This window comes from Canis aureus, chromosome 10 (genome assembly GCF_053574225.1).
Source record: "Canis aureus isolate CA01 chromosome 10, VMU_Caureus_v.1.0, whole genome shotgun sequence".
NCBI classification, from domain to species: domain Eukaryota; kingdom Metazoa; phylum Chordata; class Mammalia; order Carnivora; family Canidae; genus Canis; species Canis aureus.
The window spans coordinates 71,351,933-71,373,299 of NC_135620.1; positions in this window are offsets into that span (position 1 = coordinate 71,351,933).

The following is a 21,367-nucleotide window of genomic DNA, read 5'->3' on the forward strand; positions in this document are numbered from 1 at the left end:
TGATCTATAAATAATTTGGGCAATACCTGCAATTTAACAATCCATTTTCTACATACAGAGTATTGAGAACTGTGAATCACAAGAAAACAAATGGGGAGGGATGTGGAAGATGGAATTTTCTCAATGCCACAAAGAAAGAAACAGGATCAAATGCTCATGTGTAACTAGAAAGCAAACCTATCAATTTCAATTAATACTCGGAATTTCCATTAATAACTGGTTTAAGTCAAATTCTAATTAATAATTTCCAAAATACTCAACAAGCCTTGCAATGTAAGACTGAGTCAATTGTTCATTATAATCATCTCTGACACCTAAAAATTTAGTCATAGAAAAACTTATTAAGAGTGTAGACAAAAAAAAAAAAAAAAAAAAAAAAGAGTGTAGACCTTGGGGCACTTGGATGGCCCAGAGGGTTGAGGGTCCACTCTTGGTTTTGGCGGAGGTCATGATCTTATGAGTCAGTCATAGGGTTGAGCCCCACTCTAGCTCCAAGCTCAGCAGGGAGTCTGCCTGAAAGATTCTCTTCCTCTGCCCATCCCTTCCCACTAGCGCTCTCTCTCTCTCTCAAATAAATATATATTTTTTAAGAGTGTAGACCTTAAGTGTTCTCATCACATTTTTTTTTAAAGTTAACTTTGGGCAGTGATGGATGTGTCATTTAACCAGAGGGAGGTAATTGTTTCACAAAATACATGTATCTTAAGTCGTCACATTGTACACTTTAAACATATGCCATTTTATTTGTCAATTATACCTCAATAAAGCTAATAAAAAAATTAGCCATAGGCAGAGCTTTGGAACTAAAGGAAGAAGAAAGTGGCACTTTGTCTGCTAGTCACATCCTTCAATTTTCCTCTGGTTAAGAAAAATACCGATAGATTGGGTAGCTCAGTAGGAAAGCAGAAGTGCCACCTGACTTAATATTTGCAAACTGCCTCAATGTTTGCAAAATGTTTTTATAAGTGTTACCTTGCTCATTTGTCACAACCTTCTCAGGAGATTGATTTCCTTTCTACTTAGTGGGGAAGCTGAGTCAATATAGTATTAAGTGGTAGAGTTAGGATTTGAATTCTGTCTGCTAAACCCTGCCTCAGAGTTCTTTCTCCCTTGCAGTATACACTATCCTGGAAAAAACAAGAGGAAATTGTGTTTCATTCTTTTCTTAAAATCTCTTTTTAATTTAGTTTTATTGAGATAAAATTGATATCTTCTCAAATGCACACATTTAATGTATACATCTATGGATTTAACATACACATATACCTATGATACCATCACCACAAGGTACTAAACATATCCATCACTTCCAAAACTTTCCTTGTTTTGTGTCTGTGTGTATGTATGTGTTTCTTGGTAAGAAAACACTGCTATTGAATAATAGATCTTTAGAACTTAATCATCCTACATAGCAGAAACTTTATACCCATTGAAAAAAAAACACCCATCTTTAATTAGAGAGAGTCCAATTGTCTCTGAAATAAACCTGACACTCTTGAATAGTGGTAAATCTGTTTCTTAAATTACCCAACCAAAATGTCACACCTTTAAAAAAAAACAATGAATTTTTTCTTCTTCTAGTTAAAATTAATTTATTAATCTTTTTTTTCTTTTAGAGGTGGGAAGCATGGGGAGGGGCAGATGAAAAGAGAGAGAGAGAATCTTTATTTAAAAGATTGATTTATTTTTGAGAGAGAAGGTGGGGCAAGGGCTGTGAGGATGAGAGACAAAAAGAGACAGAGAGAGAGAGAGAGAGTCACAAGCAGACTCCCTGCTGAGCACAGAGCCCTACGTGGGGCTCAATCTCATGACCCTGAAATCATGATCTGACTGGAAATCAGGAGTCGAACACTTAACCAACTGGGACACCCAGGCACCCCAATTTATTTATAAATTCAACACATGTGTTGGAAGTCTACTGCGTGCTCATCTATGTGTTTGGAAGATATATTTATCAGAGTTTATCTCACTAGCTCTTAGTTCAGTGCTATCCAGTGCTCTTCAGAGCCTAGCTGCCCATGTGCTGAGTGTTTTGAGATGAGCCAAATGGAGACTGTGTCCTCCAGGCATAGTAGATGCTTAAAAGCTGTTGGAGTGCATTGTAAGAACTGTCATGATGGAGTGGAATTAGCATTAGGATGAGAACTTGACTCATGGATATTTAGGAAGAGTGATCTGAGGGGCTCTTCCAGGAAATGCCAGGAAGAATAGGTGATAAAAGGGGTATCCCTTGAAGATGGAACAATTTGGAAAAAGACATGACACATTGTGTGTCTCTGGAAACTCCAAGCAGGATGTTACTAGAGGAATATAAGGAAAAGGCAGAAACTCAGAGGCAATGAGATGAGGAAACCAGTCAGACTGTACCATAGCATGCATGTATAACAGATTTCTGTAAGCATTTTCCCAGAATGTTCCCACTGTTCCATTGGGAAACCAGGCTTTCTTTTGGTGTGAGTGAACTAATTTATATGTGTTATCAGTTCTCCAAAGGGTGTTGGTGATCTTATAGCTAAGGAATGAAGACCTGTCAATGTTCTTTCCACCTAGCTTTGTTGGAACATTATTCCCACACTTAGAGATGAAAGAAGGAAAAAAATCCCATTTTATAGCAATCCTGGAAGAGGAAATTAGTTCTACCTTTTATCTTAGCCTTGTACTTACTTGGGATACTTTTCCTTATATGATAGAAAAGAAGGGCAGCAGAGGTACATGGCAAACTGCTCCTAGGGAATTGAATTGTTTTAAATTACTAAAATATTGATGTATTTCAAATGGCTTCCCTCCACACGCTTGTAGAAACACTGTTTTTGGTTTTGTTTTTGTTTTTGTTTGGTCATGGGAGAAACATGGAAAATCATCCAAGGAACATAACAGGAAGCCATGCTAGAAGAAGGAAGAGAGCTGCAAGAGGTAGGAAAAGTCAGTGATGATCTTTGGCTAAAAGAACCAGTGAGGGAGATTGTGTAATCCATCAGCAGGCTCATGCTTAGGAAATTAGCTCTTCCTTTCATCAAACTCCTGGAAAATATTTAATTTTTGAAAATAAGTTGTAAGAAACTCAATATTTCTGCCAGTAACTTAGAAAAACAAAATATTAAACTTTAGGGTTGAGAAGAATGTGAAAACCAGCCAGTCCAATCTCTCAGTGGTCAGATAAGAAGAATGAAACAAAAGAAGTGGTTTGCTCAAGGTCAAACAGTCTATCTCCTCCATTCTTAACCCGGCTCAAGGAAGGTTAGAACTCAAATGGAACTCTCCTGAGCTTCTTGCAATATGCTAATTAAATTATATATTCCCTCAAAACATAAATTGTCCTTCAGCGACTAGAGCAACAAGATTTTGAGAATAAAGTTGCAGAGGAGAAAAGATGAGAAGGAAAGAGGAGGACAGTAGGTTAATTTAAATTTCCACTTGGGTCAAAATAAAGTTGCTTGAGAGATTTTTTTTTTTTTCAAAATAACAGTAACTAAGACTCATCCCTGTTAGAAAGTTAGAGACATTCCACAATTTGTTCATCACATAACAAACTCTAACAATCCTTCATCTAGCAAAGAGGGTGGTCTTGGACTCACTTTCATGCAACCTGTGCTGAGGAATTTTGCTTGGGATAACTGGAATGTTTATAGGAACCCTGACCAACAGTGAGGTCCTGGAATGTAGTCTAAACATACAGAACAAAAATCTCACACTGGCATAGAAAACCAGTGATATGGAGTCAGGAAGCTGGTGTTGTGGTCCCTGCTCTGACACTAACACACAAGTGCCCCACACCAACCCTCTCTTTCCAGAGGCCAGGAATTCTATCTATAAAGTGATAGCATTGGTCTTGGAGACCCTTAAAAACACTCTGTTGTTTTACACTATCATGCATTTATCCAAAGGATTCTTCTGCCTGGAATATCACTCTTTTTCACACCTCTTTAAAGTCATCTTTCTGATACTGTAGGCATTGCCTTCATCTGGAAGACTTCCCTTTCATACATCCTTACTCCCACTCCCTGTCCCATCCTGAATCAAGAGTTCCTCTTTAGGTCTCCACACCACTTTGTGGTTATTAATACCTTTATACAACACTTTATAAAATATTCTGGACATCGAAAAGCCATCAAGACAATAGTCATCCAATTAACTACCACCCAATTAAAATATACTGTAAAGCTATATTTGTCACAGGTTTTAAAGAATATTATCTTGAAATTGCCTCTGCTTTCTTTTTTTTTTTTTTTAAAGATTGTATTTATTTATTCATGAGAGACACAGAGAGAGAGAGAGAAAGACAGAGAGAGAGAGAGGCAGAGACACAGGCAGGGGGAGAAGCAGGCTCCATGCAGGATTCAATCCTGGGTCTCCAGGATCACGCCCTGGGCCAAAGGCAAATGCTAAACCACTGAGCCACCCAGGGATCCCCGAGAACTCAGCTTTCTACTTACTATCTTTACAAAAGTCTAGAACTTAAATAGAACTTTCAGGCAGTCCCGGTGGCCCAGCGGTTTAGCGCTGCCTTTGGCCCAGGGCATGATCCTGGAGACCAAGGATCGAGTCCCACATCAGGCTCCCTGCATGGAGCCTGCTTCTCCCTCTGCCTGTGTCTCTGCCTCTCTCTCTCTCTCTCTCTCTGTCTCTCTCTCTGCCTCTCATGAATAAATGAATAAAATCTTTTAAAAAATAAATAAACTGTTAACTTAAGAAAAATAGAACTTTCTTGGAGCTCATGCAATATGGTAAATAAGGAGTATTTCCTCCAAATTATAAATTGCCTTTCTGTGACTAATTGCAATAAAAAATTAAGGATGAAGTCATGAAGCAAAAAACAGAAGGAGAGAAAGAAGAAATATCAGAAGTAATGTTTAATTCATTCTGAAATTATTAGCACCAAACACAATCCCTGGTAGATGCTGAATATGTACTTCTGAAAGTGATCTGAACTACAGCCCAAAAGTGAACTGAAATACAGGTTATCTAAAATAATGAGGTTATAATAAAGGTTCAGTCTCAAAAACCCAAGATAAAGAGCAACCCTTCAAGTATTCCTTTTAAATAACTTCAATGGACTTCTTTGCAACAGCTCCATGACAAAGCCATGACATCACCGGTAGGGTTTGTGTCATTTATCTAAGCAATGTTTCAATCGAGCTCCTCCCAAACTGTAGCCAAAACAAACTGTCTTATTCCCTGAGGCGATGGCCAAGGCCTGGAAACCTTGAGAGTACACACACATAAATCTCAAGGGGAAGAAGCATGTTTAACCTTTAAAGAACTTACACATATTTCGATCTTCAGAGTTGTTTGGTTTTGTGGTAAACAGGATAGGACTGTCCAGAGATATGTGGACACTTAGGGAAAGAGATGTGCGTGTATGTGCTTCAGTCAAGGTAGTGGCATTCTTTGAAATGTCCAGAGAGTTATGAAAGAAGACACAGACATTCACAAGACTGTTTCTGGGCATGACTTCTCATCGGTGGAAAAGGATATCTTTCATCTGCATATAGTCCCATGATCCTATTCAGAGAAAATGGAGTCCATTATCATTGTGTAAAGCCCCCTACAGAGGAAAGAACCCTGGAATACAAACTGGGACCACCAAATGTTCCACTGACTTTCTGTGTGATTTTAAGCAGGTTGTTTTTCTTCTCTGGACTGTTTCCTTGTCTATGATATTTCTACAACTCAATGATAAAGTATACTATCATACTAGGAGACTTTTTTCTTCCATACCAGATTGGAACCCATTCTCTGGCTACACACTCACCAAGTATCCTACACTTCTCCTTCATACCATTTAGCACAATTCAAATAAGTCATTTACTTGGATGGCTTTGCCTTTCACTTTTTTAGCCCCTATCTACCTGTAGGCACCTTGCCTAAGATAGTGTTTGACTTATCATATGCTCAATGAACATATGTTGAATTTCTGAATGAATGAATAGCAACTGACCTTCTCCTTCCTTAATGGTAAGTCCTTCGCTTATCTGATATTTTTGCTTTGGATATCATAAATGCTATAAATGCAGGTTTTGGAAATGAGCAGATATAGATTCAAGTCTCGTGCTACAACTAATATGACCATGTTCAGTTCACTTCATTGTGTTTAATCTCACTTTCTGCATTTACATGTGGGAGATATTGCATACCTCAGAAGATTGTTATGAAGATAAAATAACAGACATGTTAAATTCTTGAGAATAGTGGTACATAGTTCATTAAAAGTGAGCTATCATTACAATTTTATTATTTATTTTGTTAGAAATCCCTTGACTCTCCATTCCATTCCATTCTAGGTAAAATGCAATAATACAACCATAATGTCAAATTATTTTAAAATAAAGAAAAATGTGTATTAGAAATAAAATCAAACAAAAGATATTTATCAAGATCTCTTCCATAAGAGGTGAGAGGAAAATACCTCTTTTGAAATTGAAGAACCCATATTCTTTAAAAACTGATAATGTGTTGAAAACAGGGAGTTCAAGGAAGATAAATAATGTACTCTTCCATAGTAACAACTCACATTACCCTCATAACTTAAGATCTACTGAAGTAAGATATTGGCCATTTAAGGGCTTATTTGTCCAGAAAAGATGTCTAAGGGGTCAAACTCCATGTTAATTGTTGATGGGGACACACTGTACTGTTTGAAATGCAGTATAGTGTTGACATTCTCAAAAGCCTTATCAGAACTATCAATCCATGGGAAGTCCCAGAACCAACTATAAACACATGAGAAATATTATTATATTTAATATTTCTAAGCCGGCCAAAAATAGCTTTTATTCAAGATGGTTTTATGCTTCCACTTTTGGACTGCATCAGTCTGTGAACATAAAGTAAGGAGGAAAAAGCAACAAATAAACAAACAAAAAACCCTGAAAAACAAAAAACCCTAAGTCTTGTGTCTCCTTTTAAAGAACAGTTAGATTTGGGTCTAGAAATGGATCAAAGTAGAGACTAAGACTTATCATTTATTTAGCAAACGCATCATACACTGAGTTCATTGGGAACTTTCGTAAGTATCTCAGTCCTCTCTGTGATTCTGAACAAGTATTACTATTCTCACTTCACAGGTAGAAAAGCCCAGCTTCAGAAAAGTGAAGCTTGAGACTAGCTAAATAGTTGCAGGACCCAGTGAAAATGAAAAATGTTAAAAACTATTGGTAAAAAAAAAAAAAAAAAAAAAAAACTATTGGTAATTTCAGGATGGCAGCAGCAGAATATGAAATCAAGTGTGGGGGAACTTCTAAGTGCAGGGTCTTAGGTGAGTGTACAGGTCACATGCCCAAAAAACTGGCTCTGGTTAAGCAACTCATCCAGTGTCACAAACCTAGTAAAAGGGAGAATCAAATGTTATTATTCAGCCATCTAAAATAAAAGCCATAGTTTCTGTTCCTCTAAAACTCCCAACTCTGAAATGGCCCCACCACCCCATTTATTCTCTTTTGATTGCCTTGTTCTATTTGACAAAAGGCCTTTTGAATTTTCAAAATTTGGTCTTTTTTTTTTTTTTAATGTGAAAACTTTGGAAATGCATTGATGGCTAAGTTGGGTAATAACCCAATATCCTATTTTCACCCTACTCACTGATTTCCCAAGGTATGTATTCATGTCAGCCAGCCTCTCTTGTGTCTTGGGCATGAATAAGACTGTCTTTGAGAACCAAAATCCATAAAAGACTTGCTTCTAGAAGTAGCCTCTCAGATAGTTATAGCTGATAAAATCCTTGTTGCAGTCATTACTCAACAGCCACACATCTTTAAAATAGAAGTAATTCTAGTGACTACTCAATCCAAATTTTGTTTTGTAGTTTGTTTTGCATCATTTTAATTATGCTTTATCATTGGTATACTGAGCCCCAGGTGAATCAATAAATAGCCCAAAGCCATACAGTAAAACAATGGCAAATCCAGACATAGAATTCAAATAAGTTAAACTTGAAACATGAGATCATTTGTAAAAAGTGAACTGTCAATATCTAGATCAACTCTCCCTCAATTAGTAAAACAGATTTTTCAAGAATCAGATGTTTTTGGATTAACAAATAACCACTTAAAAAAAATTCCATTGCACCTAATAGGCAACAGTGTAAGAAGACCAGGTCTCTCACTGTATGTCTCTTACTCTGCAATGTGGAAAGATGCTGGCTGGGTCAGCTTGTGTTGCATGGACAACCTTCAAAGACTATAACATGTACTTGCTTACTTGCAATCTTGACTCAGGTAGCCTGTGGAATTGTACAGCTTTTTCAAGATAGTTCGATGTCTCTGAAATTCTCTTTAACTGCAGTTTGGAAATATTTCAATTGCTGCAAAATAAATAGGAACTGGAAAAAAAAAAAAAGCAAGCTATCTCTTGTTTCTGAGCAAAGTGAGCCATGCAAACAGCTCCCCACCCACAAGAGATTGTATAGATCCAGGTAAAGAATGGCCCATTGGATTTCTAAATATTTTGTCTACTAGGAAAGCAGGCACTGTTTAAGATGTATTTTAGTGTCCTTTTTAGGTACTCTGCTATTTGGAGAAATGCCCTTGTCCCTAATGATTCTACTATAAGATCCAGACTGCATTCTCATAAGCAACATTGATACTAGTGAGAGAGTAACTGCAGGCACACAGTAAGTTCATGTTGAGTTTCTTGTCAGATACCAACTAACACTATGAATGTAGGAACTGATAACTTGGTTGTACCTAGTAGTCTACAATTTATAGAGTGAATCTCAGGTCTAACTCAGGTCAAGCCTCTTAGCAAACTTAACTACCTCATAGTTACTTAGTTAATACTATTCCAGCCCATGTCCTAAGATTTCAGCTAGACAGTCCCAGATAATCTAAAGCTCATCTCTTTACTATTCCCAGTATGTGACTTCCCTGAGTGCCCAGTGCTCCCAGGAAGCCCTCTTTATTTTGAACTCAGCATTCAACTGTACCATTGACTGGATTCCTGAATTCTAGATTGGTTTGGAAAATCATCTAGTCCAATACTTCATAAAGTGGTGTACAATGGGGAGTAAAACAATCAACTCAAAAAAAAAATTAGTAAGTAAACATTCAACCACACACCGTGATGGTGTCATAATCTAAACCTAGCATTATCTATTATCAGTATAATCTAGAGGGCAAAATTGATTTAACATTATAAAATCTATTAAGATATTTTTATCATATTGGCATATGTAAGGATAACAGTAAATCTCAGTAGATGCAGGAAAAAATAGTCAATACAGGTTAACTTCTATTTGTGAATAACAGTGTCAACTCTTCAGAGGGCAGTAACTTTTTTTTTTTCCTGATGCCCACTTCAGCTTTATTCAGGTATAAATGACAAATAAAACTGTGTATATTTAAACTGCAAATGGTTATTATTTGATATACATATACATTGATAAATTGTTATAACCCTGAAGTTAACTAACACATCTATCAGCTTGATTATCCTTTTGTGTGTGTGAGTGTCTGTGTGTGTGTGTGTGTGTGTGTGTGTGTGGTGAGAACATTTAGCCAATTTCAAGTATACAATATATTATTATTAACTATAGTCACCATGCTCTACATTAAGTCCCCAGAACTGAATCATCTTATAAGAGGAAGCATGTATCCTGTGATCAACATCTCTCCATTTCTCTACCCCCACCCCCTAGCAGCCACCGATCTACTCTCTCTTTGAATTCAACATTTTTTTTGCTTTTGTCTTTTTGATTCTGTATATAAGTGAGATTATATAGTGTTTGTCTTTATCTCTCTCATTTATTTTACTTAGCATATTGTCTTCCAGTTTTCATCCATGTGATCACAAATGGTAGGATTTCCTTCTTTCTCATGGCTAAATAATATTTCATTATATATAACATATATGATATTATTTATGATACTATATTAATATGTTATATAAATATATAATTTTATATATGCTAGAATATTATATATACATATTATATATATATATAATGTATTACAATTTCCTTATCCATTCATCCATCCATGATCACTTAGATTATTTTTATAACTTGGCTATTATAAATAATGCTTCAGTAAACATGAGTGCAGATATCTGTTTGGGATACTGATTTTGTTTCCTTCAGATATATAACCTGAAGTGGGATTACTGGATCATGTAGTTCTATAATTAATTTTTTGGAGAATGTCCATACTCTTTTCTATAATGACTGTACACATACTATGTAAGTGAAGAAACATGAAATACTCATAGATAGAAATACTCAATCTATTACAGATATTGATTCTCCCCAAATTAATAGATTTAATGCAATACCAATCAACGTCTCTGTAGGATTTTCTGTTTCATATGTATATATGTGTGGAATTGACAAGCTAATTCTGAAATTTTTACTAAAAGACAAAGAAAAACTAAAGATATTTCAAAAAAAGATAAGACAGGGAAACTTGCCTACACATAGAGTATAACTTGTTTGAAGTTACAGTAACTAAGGCACTTTATATTGTTTCAGGAAGAGACAAACCAATGGAATAAAAAAGAAGCTAAATGATGGGACAGGCATTTGCATAAAGAGTATATGGCAAAAAGGACATTGCAGAATAATGAAGGATGGATAATTAGCATTTGGGATCCATCACTGGAAAAAGGGCATGTCTCCTTATAGTACATGTAAAAATCAATTAAAAATTTAAAATTTTAGAAAAGGAGAATATATACATATATATATATATATATATATATATATATATATATATATACAACTTTGAAATGTAAAAATATTTTAAAAAAGATACTTAAGTACCATTCAAAAAGGGAAAGATTGATAATTAATTTCACTTTCTAAATTAAGGACCTCTGTTCATCAAGAGTCATCATAAAGAGAGTGAAAATACAAGCAATACACTTGGAAAGGGTATCTGTGACATTTTACAGCACTTAAAAGTGTTAGCATGTAAAATATACAGATTATAGAGCATGTGGCCACATAACAATGAACAAAGACATGGACAGATATTTCATGAAAGCAGAAAAGCAATAAACAGTAAGTATTTTCAAAAACACTCATTCCAATCATTTATATAGGAAATGCCAAATAAAATATAAAATAACAATTCCATACATTTGAGATTGGTGGGGAAAAAAGCCTAACAATACTGATTGTTGTAAAGAGCATAGAGCAACAGTAACTCTGACATCATGCCAACGGAATTTTAATTGATCCAAACACATTGAAAATAAATTAGTGTTACCTATAAAATTTCAAAAACTCTAAATTCAGCAATTATATTTCTAGGAATATAGCCTAGGAGAAACTTGCACATGTAAAGTATAAGATATTCTATAAGAATATTTCCAGCAACATTGATTTTACTCTTAATAAACCATGAAAATTTCAAATTCCCATAGTCAATAGAATGGATTCACTGTAGTATAGTTATTTCATTGGAATATTATACAACATAGGAAAAAAAACTAAACTGCAAAATTCCACATAGTGTTAGCATGTAAAATATACAGAATTTAAAAACATAAGATTGATTAAAAGTAGTAATTCACGAGGAAATGCATGTAGTATGATTCTATTTGTGTATAAAACAGGTACAGTAAACAGAGTTGTATATTTGTAGAAAATCCAGTATAGAAAAACAAGGGAGAGTTGATAAAAACACAATTTGGAATAGTGGTTAATTCTGGAGGTTGGAAGAGGGATAATGGAATGCATATAGGGAAGGGCACAGAGATGGCTTGAAAGGTTCTGTAATGTTCTATTTTTGAAGCTGAGTGAAGTACACACGGTTGTTTTCTCAGTACTCCTTCATCTAGCCTATCTATCTATCTATCTATCTATCTATCTATCTATCTATCTATCATCTATCTACATACATTAGATAAACTTTTTTTTTTTTTCTAAGAGAGAGAAAGAGGGCTGGGGAGGGACAAGGGAGAGGGAGAGAGAGAATCCCAAGCAGGCTAGTATGAAGCCCAATGTGGGGCTTGATCTCAAAACCCTAAGATCCGATCTTAGAACATTATATGTTCTCATTCATTTGGGGAATATAAATAATAGTGAAAGGGAAAATAAGGGAAGGGAGAAGAAATGTGTGGGAAATATCAGAAAGGGAGACAGAACGTAAAGACTGCTAACTCTGGGAAACGAACTAGGGGTGGTAGAAGGGGAGGAGGGCAGGGGGTGGGAGTGAATGGGTGACGGGCACTGGGTGTTATTCTGTATGTTAGTAAATTGAACACCAATAAAGAAAAAAAAACCCTAAGATCATGACCTGAGCTGAAATCAAGAGTTGGATGCCTGACAGAGTCACCCAGGTGCCCCTAGCTATGTTCTTGTATAAAGAATATAGAGTATTTCATAGGGAAAAAAATGGAGTAGGAGTTTGCAGCAAGTAGAAAAATGATAAAGGAAAATCCAGAAAAAAAATAGCATGAATAAAGACATCAACATGTGAAAAGCATTTATGCATGTATGTACTTTTGAAGAATGACACCTAGTTCAAATACATGTTCTTGAGCTTAAAGTTTCAGAGTCAACTGAAAGCAGGTGAAGGCATCACTGGTTAGATATATGTCCCTTTGGATCAACTGAAGATGAGTCCCCTTGTCTTGTTTCCCCTTTCCCAGATACCTAGGCATGTGTTAGGTGTAATCTATACCCTGATCTCAGGGGAAAGAGAACACCTTATGAGGGTGGAAGTGGATTGAGGCCTGAGGAGCTGTATTTTGTTTGAGGGAAGAACGTGGAGCAAGATAATGAACATCTTGCTCAGGTTGACATTAATAATATGTCGCCCGCCAATGCTGACTGCCATGCTTGGCACACAGTTGTGCTCAATAAATATTTGGGGGAGTGAACAAATGAATGAATGGAGCCTTTGACAATGAGGCGTCCTGGGAACACATCGCCTTTGTTAAGGCTGTCTTGTTCTCTTTTCTTTTTTTGGTTATTCTCACTGTGGCTAGAGAAACTTTATAACTTTTTTCCCCTTTCCTTTTCAGTAGCCAGTAGGGGTGGGAAGACTTGAAGAGGTCCAAGACAAACTGTGAAGGGCCTTGATTTCCAACGGTCCTCACAGAGTGCTGACAGATGTCTGACAGGAGAGCGAGATTGGAGAAGCTGCCAGCTGGGGCCAGGAGCCAGCCTTCTTTTCTGAGGAAATCTCCATAGATGGTGGTAGATCAGATGCCACTGCCTGCAAACCCTGGGCTCTTTCTTCCTCTTGCTTTACCCTTAATTGTCTGGCTCACATCTCCTTCCATTCCCTACCTGCTCATTCTCTTTTGCTTATTATGCTTCTTAAATGAGTCCTTTATGTGCCTTTCCTAGGGTTAATTTCCTCTTGTACCATTTGGACCATTATTTCTCCTCTTGGCCGGGAGGATACACAAGAAACTGCAGGCATGGCTGAAGCAACATGGTTTGATTATAAATCTTCTGCTTCTAAGAGTTCAATTTTTCCTCCCATAGTGTAATTTCTCTCCAGATTTAGTCTTTTTAAAAAATATTATAATTATTCTTTAATAAAAATATAATGCAAGTTCATTGTAAGTCAAATTCAGAGAGATATAAAAGATATAAGTATTAAAATAATCCAGAGAGGGATCCCTGGGTGGCTCAGTTAGTTAAGTATCCAACTCTTGATTTCCACTCAGGTCATGATCTCGGGGTTGTGAGACAGAGTTCCATATTGGGCTCTGAGCTCAGCAGGGAGTCTGCTTCAGGATTCTCTCATTCTCTCTCTCTCTCTCTCCCTCTCACAAAAAAGTAAGTAAATCTTTTTTTAAAAAGTTAAAATCATTCAGAGATACAGTTGTTCCACGTATTTGGGGGATACTATTCTAGTTTCCCTCTGCTTGATTTTCACTATTATTTTGCCTGTTGGAAATTAAGAGTACCACTCATTTAATATTCTCCCTTTCTAGGTTATAACAAGTATTTGAAAGAAAAACAGGGTGTCAAATGTGGAGCCAATAATAAAAGAGGCTTAATAATATCTAACTTGTAGGTGTCCTTTCTAAGACAAAGTTAGAGAAGTGGCTGACATCTGATGTTAAAGTGCAGTCCTCCTAAGGACCATGCCTGTGCCCTCAGATCCACTGTAGGGAGAATTACATCTGACTGTATTCACCTTGTCAGCTGTATGGAAAACATACCTGCCTCACAAAGAATGGAAAGCAGAGGAAAAAGGGTGAATAGTAGAACCTTGGGCTCATCTCTAGGAGGCTGACTCTAAGTACGTTTGCAGGTATTCTTAGCAAATGGAAGCAGGAAAACCCAAGGGAAATCCATGCTTTTCTTTCGAATCTATGCAGCAGAGATAGAGGACTATTTCCAAAGTTTGGTACAATGTAGCTTCATCTATCTGTACAAGTTTCAGTTGGTAGTAGGAGGGATCAAATCAGTCTGTAGTGGGAAAGATCAAATCAAAACAGAAATCATACCAATCATTTTAACAGAGAGAATCTAATAGAGGGGATTGAGAAGGAAACATGAAAAAAAAATGAATAAGTGAGATGATAAAGGAGTAGCTGAAGGAAGCAGGTACCAAAGTTTGAGGAACAAAGAGGAGGTTGGGATTATTTCATACATTGAAGCACAGAGGAGTAGTCCTACGGGTGCTGGCCAGCAGGTACCCCAGTACCTAACAAGAGGCTGGAGAAGAAGCATCTTGGAGCTATGACTTTGATCACCAAGAACAGCCTGGCTGGAACTGATTTTTCTAAGGGTACATGACAGAACTGGTTCTTGGTGTGGGAGAGAGTCTGAAGCTAGAGCTAACGGCTGCTACAAGGGGAAGAGTTAGTGCTAAAGCTAAGTTGGTGAAAACAGTTAGTGGTCCAGAAGGAAGCCCCTTCACTCTCCTGCAGACCACAGCTGTTTCTGGAGCCTAATGGGCGGAGAAGTGGCAAAGGAGGGATGTAGTCTGTAGATCCTAGACCCCAGAATCACAGTATGGGGCACAGATTGTGGTTTTGGAATGAAGACTCACTTAGACATTGGGACACAGCCAATGGGCATGAAGGTCAGCATTGCAGCCACTCTGAAGAAACAGGATGGACCCCCCACCCAACATGAGATGGAGACGCAGAGCCTAATGACACTACATCTACACACCGAGGGGTTTTGAGAAGGTTTACTACTCACATAATCAATTTTCTGGGAGAGCAGGACAGGCTCCCCAGCTGGTCTGAAAATGAGCTCCAGAGTACAGGAAATGGCGATTGGCATTGGTTTGTTACTGTGACCCCGAGTGGGCCGGGGGGGAGGGCCCCCTGTGTGAACAGGTCTTTGATTGATTTGAATCTGCCATGGCACCCACAGGAGGGGGCATTGCCTTTATTACGGACTTGCTGAGATGCAGAGCAGACAGGGAAGAGAAAAGGCTGAGCTTAAAAGCCATTGGCAAACATAAAAGAAAAAAATAAAGTCAGATGCTTTATTACACAGAAAACAAAATAGCCACTTTTTCTCTTGAAAAGGCTAAAAGTGCTCCTATTGGCATTCTCTACATGAGAACATTTATGGTCATGAGAACATGATGGAATGGGAGAAAGGGATGATTCCCTCTTCTAGTACCCAACTCGAGTCCCTGCTGTTCATCGCATCTGGGAACGTATACTCCTTATGTCATATATTCTGAACATCTATCAGCTTATTCACTTTTCTTATAGCACCATAGTTCCCGAGAGCCGCATGCTCTTCCATCTTTGGGTATTTGGATAAACTCTGCTTTATATTAGCTCCCAATTGACAGGCATTTAGTTTTCCCTCTGGGTTTCTTTATATTTTTGAAATATCTGGTCTCTGCTGAGAAGGCACTGATCCAGCACAAGTGTTTACTAAGTGCTTATTAGTTGCTAGGCACAGGATTAAAAAAAATAAGCATCCTCTGCCCTCCATACAGAGATGGCCCCACACAAACAGGATTGTGCTGCCGTAGCCAGAGGCAGAGGAAGACAACCACAGGAGGCATTAGATCACTCTTCCCCTTTTCTTTGTTTTACTTAAATGATAAATTATGAATACATGCTCATTCAAAAAAAATTTAAGCTTTATCAGAATACGTAGCTGAAAAGTATAAATATCATGTCATGATCACTGTCCCGAATTTCCATGCTTCTAGGCTTTTTGTGTGTGTTTGTGTGTGTGTAAAGTATGCATGCACACATATTCATACACAGACATGCGTATATTCACACAACACATAGTATGTAAATATATGAATATATATTTATTCTTCAGATATTAGTGGGACCAGAAAACAGAAAGATAGAGGCATAGATTATAAATAGTTTTGATACTTTAAACATTTCAGTTAAGATTATATCTGAGGAATGTCCTATTTTTTGTAAAGGCGGCACTGTTCTCAAATGAAGAATCCTTGCGGATTAACATAACCTCTTCTACTATAAGAACTTGAAAATAAATCTGAGCATTATCCTAAAAATAAACTGCATCTCTCCTTCTCTCTCTCTCTTTTTTTTTTTAAAGATTTCATTCATTTATTCATGAGAGACACACAGAGACAGACACAGAGGCAGAGACACAGGCAGAAGGAGAAGCAGGCTCCATTCAGGGAGCCCGAGGGACTTGATCCCAGGTCTCCAAGATCACGCCCTGGGCTGAAGGCGGCGCTAAACTGCTGAGCCACCTGGGCTGCCCTCTCCTTTTTTTTTTTTTTTTTTTCTTTTTTCTTTCTTTCTTTCTTTCTTTCTTTCTTTCTTTCTTTCTTTCTTTCTTTCTTTCTTTCTCTCTTTCTTATTTATTTATTTATTTATTTATTTATTTATTTATTTATTTTTGCCCTCTCCTTTTCTTCAACGATTTTAACTTCTTTAAAAATCCTCCCCTCATGGAAAGAATGCTGATTTGAATTCTCAGTAAGTGCTCATCTTCTGAAATTATCTTGCCATGACTGGTTATTTTCTCTATTTCTAAGTATTTCCATTCTAATGGGGAAAATCTTCCATCCCACTGTTTTATTTTTAGCTGTTTAAACACATAGACTTCCTAATGTTAAAGATCACATGCATGTTATTTGTTGATAAGATGATTTGATGCTTAAGATGTAGAATAACAGAATTTTATTGCGATGGACTTTATGTTAAATTGAGCAGAGGCTCTCTCTCACCAGTTTTTATTTTATTTATTTTTTTAATTTTTTTTTAAATTTATTTATGATAGTCATACAGAGAGAGAGAGAGAGAGGCAGAGACACAGGCAGAGGGAGAAGCAGGCTCCATGCACCGGGAGCCTGACGTGGGATTCGATCCCGGGTCTCCAGGATCACGCCCTGGGCCAAAGGCAGGCGCCAAACCGCTGCGCCACCCAGGGATCCCTCTCACCAGTTTTTAAATGACATTTTGTTTCCAGAAAGAAAAAAGTTAATGGCTTGAATAACTTTTAAAGGGATTACTTATAAAACTTGAGAGCACTTTTTAATTAATTAAATGTAACACCTAAATTCACTACACTCACCTTTGAATTTTCCATAAAGACAAGTCTAAAACAACAACAACAACAACAACAACAAAAAGACAAGTCTAGCATAAATCTGATGGGTTATTAAAAAACTAGCTAAAATGGGTTGAGATGAGTCAGGTTGAATTTGTATATCACCTGAGTGTCTCTACCTTTTTTATGCCACTCTTTATTGATTTTTTAAAAAATATTTTATTTATCTATTTGAGAGAGAAAGAGCACAAGTGTGGGGAAGGGGCAGAGGGAGAGGGAGAAGCAGACTCCCTCTGATCAGGGAGCCCGACACAGGGCTCACAGGGGGCTTGACCCCAGGACCCCAGATCACAATCTGAGCTGAAGGCAGCCGCTTAAACCACCTGGGTGCCCTTCTCTTCATTGATCTTTAAGGCAACGCAACACAGCCTGCCTTCTTAATCCTCTTCCCTGAGATACTGCTATTTCTTTTTCCCAGATGAAGTTTGCACTTCCTATTACAGACTCCCATAGGATCCTGCATTGGACATAACACTTGTATAATAATTTGTTGATTTCTGCTGCCTGTGCTAGACCATAAGTCTAAACAAAAGTCATGACCATGTCTGATGTATTCAACACTGCATCCCCAGCACCTAGCACAAGGGGTGGTGCATATCATAAACTCTCAAATCTGTTATGATTTATTGCTTTGTTAAAAGAAGCACAAATTTCCCTTCTACAAGTGTTGAGGACCATTGAGCTGTTGTATATATTTAAAAGTACTGTAAAATTCCACTTACAATGTGGAAGCATGATTTCAAGAGGCCTCACTTTTACATTTATGTAACTCAGTTGTCATTGAACCTCCTCCCTCGTCTCCTCAGTTCCATGACCTGTGCATTTCCATGGCTGTGGAAGTCAAAGGCCTACCCAGACACCCAGTGACTCTTCCTTGGGATCTCATCTGCCCCCTGAGCTCCTTCTTTCTCCGGTCTCTGTTTCTCTAATAACATGCGTGATACCAATCTTAATGAGAAATTTAGCCCTGTTTTCAGGAGCCACACGAGACAACCATTGATCAGTGGAGTTTTGAGCTAGGCTTTATATCAGATTAATTCAAGAAATGGAATAAAATAAAGTAGTATCTTCATTTTTAAAATATCTTTCTATACCACCAAGGACATCTATTCATATTTCCTGAACTACCTGTATTCTCTTAGCTTCTCTAACTCTAAAGAACCACAATCCATTCCTCCTCCATTCTTATGAAGAGTCATTTTGCCTTTTTATTTTTTCTTTCCTGAAATCCTGAATTCCAGACCCTCGGAATCATGATTTCTATCACAGAGACATAGTAGGGTACTTTTGCCCAAAAGAGATAACTCACTCCCAAAGAAGAAACTGGTGCTAGTTATTCCAACAATTATATTTTGTTGGACTAGTTACATTTACATACACTACAACTAAAATCTGGGAACGTTTACATATGTGCAGCTCAGTAATAACTGTTCTCTCCCTCCATAAACCACTGGGCATGCCTATGTTATCATTTGGAGAAAGCAGAGCTGGCTGGCTTCTCTTTACCCTTTCAGAATGTGAATCACGGACAAGGTCCAGAAAACCGTGCCCTGAATGCTACAGTAACTCATAAGAAGCATTGTGCTGAGAACTGCAAAAAACAAAGAGGCAGTGAAGAATGCGAGTGTAAAAGTCATTAATTTTCAAACCAATAAGCACTAGTTTGGAATTTTAAAAAGATGTGAAATACAACAAATTTATGGGATACTTCCTCCAAGCACACCAGAACAACGCTGCCATCTTTCCTAAACAACTGATGTTGGTGATTCGGGATAAGGTTTTTTGTTTGTTTGTTTGTTTGTTTTGTTTTGTTTTTAAAGTCAACATTTCATTGAAGTATAACATACAAACAGAAAAGTGCACAAATCACCAGTGCGCAGCTCAATCCATTTTCACAAATTGCACGCACACCTGTAACAGCAGCCTGATGACAGAGCATTGCCATCCACCCAGAAGCGTACTTCTTATGCCCTCCTCGTACGCTCACCAAGGGTAATCACTCTCCTGACTTCTGATACACAGCTCCTGATAAATTGATTTTGCCTATTGTTGATCTTTATATTGATGGAATCAGGCAGCATGCCCTCTTTGGAGTCTGGCTTCCTCAGCTCAACATGGTGTTCATGAGATGCCTCCCTATTTTTGCTTAATATTATCATCATTATTATTTAATATTGTTAGCTTCATAGTATAAATAGCATTTATTGAATTGCAACACTAATTCCTTCTGTTGGAATATACTTATCTTTATTCTGTTTGCATGGTTCTCTTATATAAAAAAAATTCAAAACCACAGAAAACATAAATCATCTATAATCCCAACACACACACACACACACATACACACACACACACACAACCTACTGTCCAGGGAAAGCAACTGACTTCAGTTGTGTTCTAAGTTCTAAATGACCTTCTCCTCCTCCTTCTCTCTCTTCTCTCCCTACCTTACTCTTTGGGCCATCATCTTTTCAGTGAGATCCAGGATTATGAATGGTCCAGCCTAGATATTCCTGTAGTTGGGTAACTGGAAGCTAAAAGAACAAGCTTCCTTCTTCCCCAGGATCATACAGACTGAGGGACAATTTTGCCATAGGAAAGGGGGTGCTAATCAGACAAATGGGCTTGTACAATCAGAATGGATGGGAGAAAGATATTGCCACCGCAGTACACCATGCCTAGGACATGTTATAGCTAGTCTAGCGATGATGTCTTAGTTTGTTTCCCTACAACAATAACCCAATGAGTTAGAGACAGACTTCTAGTCAGTTCCACACCTGATATCTAGATCTGAGGGATGCCTCTTATTTAACATAAATACATTTTTAGCAGGATTTAAGGAAAGCTTGACATGACTCCAATTTGTTTGGCTAAGAAGTCAAGCATGGCACCATTACATCCACAGAAAGGAGGGGTATGAGCTGTGTGTTGTAGGACTGAAGCCCAAATGGATTAGGCAACCCAGGGCAGCACCTTCTGCATGGTCTTGGAGGAGGCTCAATGCATGGACAGATTCCCTGGATACCTATGTGCCAATAAGAGTGGGAGTCCGGGCTTGTCTACTGGAGACATGCATCCAGGTTTTCCAGCTGGCAGCAGTGCTAACTGTACACATGTCTGACTATCCTATCTCATTAGAGCTCTATCTCTGGGAGATGACAGCCTTGATTAGATGAATTAAGGTGGAGTGAGAAGTGAGAAGGACAAATACTCAGAATTTCTCTGGTATTACTATTTCAGGTAGCAGACAGTCCTTCATTGGTGCAATGATAGCTCAGGCTGCTATTTGTCCACATTTTCAGATAACCAGATTAGGCTTTTTTTTTTTTTTTTAATAGATGATGTGTATCTTCTGGATGCAGAGAACTGGTAATATGTAGACTAGACTCCTTTAATACAGAGAGCTCTTGGTACTGGTCTGGAGGAGCTTAGAGATTTAAGGTACTAATTCTTGGGCATTTAGAGTGGAATATTAAAATGGAATGAAAGCCTCTGCTGCTGTGTTAATTTTAAGAGTTGTAGAATCAGAGGCGCCTGGGTGGCTCAGTCACTTAAGAGTCCAATTCTTGATTTCAGCTCAGGGCATGATCTCACGGTTGTGGGATGGAGCACCATGTTAGGCTCTGCACTCAGCACAGACTCTGCTTTAGATTCTCTCTCCCTGTCCCTTTGTCCCTTCTTCGACTTGTGTTATAAATAAATAAATAAATAAATAAATAAATAAATAAATAAATAAATGTATTAATGAATGAATGAATGAATGAATAAAATCAATCTTAAAAAAAAGAATTGTGGGATCATACTATATTTAAAGGGTGAACAATCCCCATTCATTCATATATCTAATATGATAGATAGGGTGATAATTAATTTCATGGATCACCTTGGCTG